The sequence below is a fragment of the Chrysochloris asiatica genome, unplaced genomic scaffold (assembly GCF_000296735.1).
Source record: "Chrysochloris asiatica unplaced genomic scaffold, ChrAsi1.0 scaffold00103, whole genome shotgun sequence".
Taxonomy (NCBI): Eukaryota; Metazoa; Chordata; class Mammalia; order Afrosoricida; family Chrysochloridae; genus Chrysochloris; species Chrysochloris asiatica.
This window is the reverse complement of record NW_006408621.1, coordinates 3225719-3231554: the sequence shown is the minus strand read 5'-3', so window position 1 is coordinate 3231554 and position 5836 is coordinate 3225719. Positions and strand designations below refer to the sequence as shown.

Genomic DNA, 5836 nt, shown 5'->3' with positions numbered 1-5836 from the left:
ACCTTAAGGTTCGCAGCCCGATTCGTAACCACTTCGCTACCAGAGCTCCTTCATATGTGTGGATGGAGAAGTTTATAGCAAGGAACTGGCTCACACAGTTGCAGAGGTGGGCGAGTCTCAAGTCTGTGGATCAGATGTCAGGCTGGGAGCTCCTGACTCATGTAACTAGAAGGCTGATGAACCAAGATCAGCAGCACACATGGTAGGCAGGCAGGTAGACAGCGCGCTACTGAAGATTTCAAGGATCGGCAGGCAATAGAGCAGGCTGCTGACTCAAGTCCAAAGAATTCTGGAGTTTGGATGATGATCCAGATGCAGGGTGCAGACCCAGCAGAAAGCAAGCAAGCTTTTCCTGAGTGTCCAATACATTGGAAGCAGGCCACAGCCCTGAGGAAATTTCTGCTGCTCCTAGCAGATCTCAGCATGGGGAAAGTCTTAACTGTCAAACCACTGAGAATCCTGGCCCAGAAAAGTTGACACAAAACCTTAACTATTACACTTGGCAATACAACCAAAAAATGATGCTTGTCAGTCTTTAAGTCTAAAGCTAAAATTCAAGTGTAAAATTCAAGATGTTTCAGGGCAGCTCCAAACATCTTTCATAAATGCAGCCATCTGGAAGGACGATCCTGGGTGAGAAGAATTTTTATTCTTTGTGTATCTACGTTATATGTGCACGCCTCAATTCAGTTGTCATAATTGTCTCTATAATTTCCCCCAGAGTAGCACTCATAAGTACTCTGGCTTCTGTCACTATGGTCTCTGGGCCTCCTATATCCATATCTGTATCTTCCAGGCCAACCGTCGTACTTGCTGCTTCCGTAGCCCTGGTCTCCCCCATCTCTAGGATAGCGGTGACCATGCCCATGAGCACCAAAGGCACGCCCTCTGGTTCCCAGGGCTGATTTGGCCACACGATCCACACAGATCTAGCAACCATCCAGGGACTCTCCATTCATGGCTGGCACAGCATCTGAAGCATGTTCTGGGTTAGTAAAGGGGATAAAGACCAAACCTTGGGATTGCTGAGTCTCTTGGTCCTTAATAAGAACCACCTCAGAAATAGGTCCAAATCTGCTAAAGTGGTCTTCCAATGCCTGCTCATCGGTGTTGAATTGATACCTCCCACAAAGGGTTTCCCTTCTTCAGAGGACATGGCATTGAATTTGGATCCTGGGAATTTAAAAATCAAACAGCCTCAGTAACAGGCAAAAGAGCACAGAGAATTTTAAAGAAGTCTTGTGCAGCAGATTTGCCTAATGTAATACATCATTTGATTTTTTGACTGCTGCTTCCATAAGTGTTGATTATGGACTCAGGCAAAATGAAGTCTTGGACAACTTCAATCTTTTCTCTATTTATCATGTTATTTAGGGGTCCAGTTGTGAGGATTTTTCTTTTATTTACATTTAGGTGCAACTTATACCAAAGGCTTCGGATCTTCATCAGTAGGTGTTTTAAGTCTTCTTTGCATCCAGCCAGCAGGGTTGTATCATCTGCATAGTGAAGGCTGTTAATGAGTTTTCCTTCACTCTTGATGCCATGTTTTTCTTGGATTATTTACTTAGCATACAGATTGAATAAGGATACAACCCTGACGTACACCTTTCCTGATTTTAAACCATTCTGTATTTCCTTTTTCTGTTCTAAAAACTGCATCTTGTTTTACGTATAGGTTCTTTACTGGTTAAGCTGTATAAAATCATTAAATTTTGAATAAAAAAAAGAAACATTTTGTATGTAATAATGGTATACAACATTATCGGAGATGTGGGCTCTTACTACTTCTAGTTTTGTCTTGAACCATTCCTATATCATCAAAAGCCTCTCCACACTACCAATCACTATGTTCCAGGTATACTAGCTTTCTTAGAGTTACTTTTCATTTTCACTCTTGCCTCTGACCTTTGTCCTTATCTGGAACTCAAGGAAGACTTCCTTGAGGAAGTTTCGCCTAACTGCACACTTGATTGTTGCCCCAGTATCATTGTCGTTGTTGTTGTCAGGTGCCAGCAAGTCTGTTCTGACCCATAGCAACCCTGTATAGGGTTTCTGAGGAGTAGCTGGTGAGCTTGAACCGCTGACCTTGTGATTCAAACCTACTTTGCAGCCCAGCGCCACAGTCTATAGTGCCTTTAACAATGGTAAATAAGTATGTGTACATGCATTAAGGAGCTCTGGTAGCGTAGTGGTTATGAATTGGGCTGCGAACCTTAAGGTCAGCGGTTTGAAACTACCAGCTGCTCCGCGGGAGAAAGATGAGGCTTTCTACTCCCGTAAGGATTTACACCCTCGGAAACCCTGTACAGGGTCGCTATGGGTCGGAACCGACTCGATGGCACTTAACAACAACAACATGCATTAAAAACAAGTCTTTCTCATCAGATAATTGTTGCTGTGGTTAGTTGATTCCAGCCCACGTGACCCAATATGTGCCGAGTAGAGCTACTCCTTAGGGTTTTCAAGCTTGTGCCTTTTCAGAAGCAGATTGTCGGGTCTGTTTTCTGAGGAACGTCTGGGTGGGCCTGAACCTTCAGCCTTTCAGTCAGTAGTTAAGTGCTTAACCATTTGATCCATCCAGGGCTTCCTTCATTAGAGTACTGCTGTTGTTAAGTGCTGTTGAGTCAGTTCCTACTCATAGCAACCCTGTGGAGCATTTCTGAGGAGTGGCTGGTGAGTTTGAACCACCGACTTTGTGGTTCAAACTGACCTTGTGGTCCAGTGCTTTATTCTGCAGCACCACACCAGGACTTCATTAGCATATGTTGTTATTAAGTGCCACTGAGTCGGTTCTGACTTGCAGTGATGACTATGTTTCCGAAGAGCAGCTGGTGAGGATGAACCTTGTGTGGTTCAAGCTGACCTTGAAGTTGAGTGCATACTCCCTGAAATTAGGGCAGAGGCTGAGCCGCTGTTGTATCTTTATGACCAGCCCAGTGTTGGGCACACAGTAGGTGGCTAATAAATGCTTATTGAATACGGTATGGAATTCTAAACTCTACCTGACTTTTGGTGTTCTGGTGTGGCGCTCTAGGATAAGCACTCGACTGCAAGGTCAGTTTGAGCCACAGGGTCGGCGGTTCAAACTCACCAGCTGTTTAATAACAATCAACAAAACAACCTGGCTTTTAATGACAATCCATACTTTCTTTCTCATAGTTGTACTTGAGCATAAGGCATAGCCATGTCATGGAAAGTGATTATTTATGTGTGAGATAGGCCTAGTTATTTTTATAAAAGTAAAAAAAAAACCCCATAGATTTTGAAATTGTATTCCCCAAGAGCTAACTTAAAAATTAAAAAAAAAAAATTACAATCCCCTCCCTTCAAAAACATTTATCCTACTTTCTCCCTGTGGCTCCCCATTTACATCTTATATTTCATAAATGAACAAGGCAAAAATATTTGCTGCACACATATAAAACAATATATATATATATATATATATACTCATTTGAATATCCAAAGGGCACATTCTGCCAGACAGCCTCCTGCCTACAGGCACACAGCCTGGCTCAGTCCATGGACCTAGATAGAGCCTGCAACTTCTCTATATGACCAACATTTTAAAAGAGTATTTTCTCCAATGCAAACTCATGCACAACGGATGTAAGTGTAATCTACAAGATAGCTTGTTGTTGTACAGTGCCTTCGAGTAGGTTCCGACTCATAGCGACCCTGTATAGGGTGTCCAAGGAGCAGCTGGTGGGTTTGAACTGCCGAGTTTGTGGTTCGCAGTCTAGTGCTGCTCCTACAGGAGTCCCACAAGAGAGCTTAAACAATACTTCATGGTCTTGGTGGAGTAACTCTGTTTTAACAATTTTAAAGGAATAATCATAGATGCTTTTTCCTTGCTCCTCTCTAGCTTATTCTTGGCAGAGTGATCAGAAGAATCCTTTGAAAACTAAGATCAAATAACTTCTTTGCTAAAACCTAGAAATAGCTCTGAATTCACTTAGAGTAAAATCCAAATCCTTCCAATTGCTAACAATGTCATGCATAATATAGATTTCATTTGATTTTTCTTCAGAATTTTCTACATTGAGACTGTTACATGTTTGTTAAGAACAGAATGGTGTGATTTAGAAAGGAGATTTGGAAAGTTACTATTTGGATTCTGAAGATTTGTGATTCTGCTCTTACCTGACCTCACTTATACCTGCTTTAATTGTACCCATCCCCTATACATTCTTGGTACAGTTCTGACTTCATAATTACGGCCTGTGTAACTATTGCTGGAACTCACCTCAATCACTGCTTCTTGTACCATGTTGTGTGGTTGTTAAGTGTTGTTGAGTCAGTTCCAATTCACATTGTTGATGATAATGATTAAAAGACTCTTTATCTCCTCCAACAACGGCATTACATGGATTAACATTGCTAGCTGTGTCCTGGTTTAGCACTGTAGGATAAGCACTGAACTGCTAACCACAAGGCGGGTGGTTCAAATCCATAAGCCACTCCTTGGACACCCTCTACAGGGTTGCTGTGAGTCAGAACCAACTAGACAGCACTTAACAACAAGAAGAGTGCTAGCAAAATTCACATGTTGCTCACTGTTGGGTTCATAATCTGTTTCCTTTCCTCCCTGAAAAATCAATTATGCAAATACCAAGAAACCAATCCATTTCAGAAAAAAGCTCTGTTTTTCAAGTCCTTCAAGGCCTTTTGTTGTTTTTTGTTGCTGTTATTGTTGTTAGGTGCCATTGAGTCGGTACCGACTCATAGTGACCCTATGCACAGCAGAACGAAACACTGCCTGATCCTGGGCCAACCTCACTACTGCTGCCACGCTTGAGTCCATCGATGCTGCCACTTGGCCAATCCATCTCGTTGGGGGTCTTCCTCTTTTTCTCTGACCTTCCACCTTACCAAACATGATGTCCTTTCTCAGCGACTGGTCCCTCCTGACAATATGTCCCAAGTATGAGAGACAAAGTTTGGCCATCTTGGCCTCCAAGGAGCACTCTGGCTGCACTTCTTCTTTTGGCAGCCCATGGCACTTTCAATATTCTCCCCCAACACCATAGCTCAAAAGCATCAATTCTTCTACAGGCTCCCTTATTCACTGTCCAGCTTTTGCATGCATATGAGGCTTGGGTCAGGTGCACCTTAGTCCTCAAGCTGACATCTTTGCTCATCAACACTTTCAAAAGGTCTTGTGCAGCAGATTTGCCTAATGCAATACATTGTTTGATTTCTTGACTGCTGCTTCCTTGAGTGTTGATAGTTGATCAAGAAGAATGAAGTTCTTGACAACTTCAATCTTTTCTCGGTTGAAAAGAATGTCCAGTGGTGAGGATTTTTGTTTTCTTGACATTGAGATGTAATCCGTACCGAAGGCTGTGTCTTTGATATTCATCAGTAAATATTTAAAGTCCTCTTCACTTTCAGCAAAGAAGGTTGTGTCATCTGTATATCGCAGGTTGGTAATGAGTCTTTCTCCAATCCTGATGCCATGTTTTTCTTCATATAACCCAGATTCTCAGATTATTTGCTCAGCATACAGGTATGGTGAAAGAATACAACCTTGTCACACACTTTCTTAATTTTAAACCATTCAGTGTTCCCATGTTCTGTTCAAACAACTGCCTCGTTGTCCAGGTTCCTCATGAGCACAATTAAGTGTTCCAGGAAGCTCATACTTGGCAACGTTGTCCATAGATTGTCATGATCCACACAATTGAAAGCTTTTGTGTAGTCAATAAAGCACAGGTAAACATCTTTCTGACATTCTCTGCTTTCTGCCAAGATCCATCAGACATCAGCAATGATATCCCTCATTCCACGGCCTCTTCTGAATCCGGCTTGAACCTCTGGAAGTTCTCTGTCAATG

General features: G+C 42.4%; 1 protein-coding gene and 1 pseudogene across 7 annotated transcripts in view; both read right to left on the bottom strand.

Moving 5' to 3' along the window:
• The window catches only part of DLGAP1 (discs, large (Drosophila) homolog-associated protein 1), a 461019-nt gene that overhangs the window by 188059 nt on the left and 267124 nt on the right, over positions 1-5836 (bottom strand). The gene's annotated exons all lie outside the window — the stretch shown is intronic.
• Positions 687-1156, bottom strand: LOC102836091 (annotated as a pseudogene).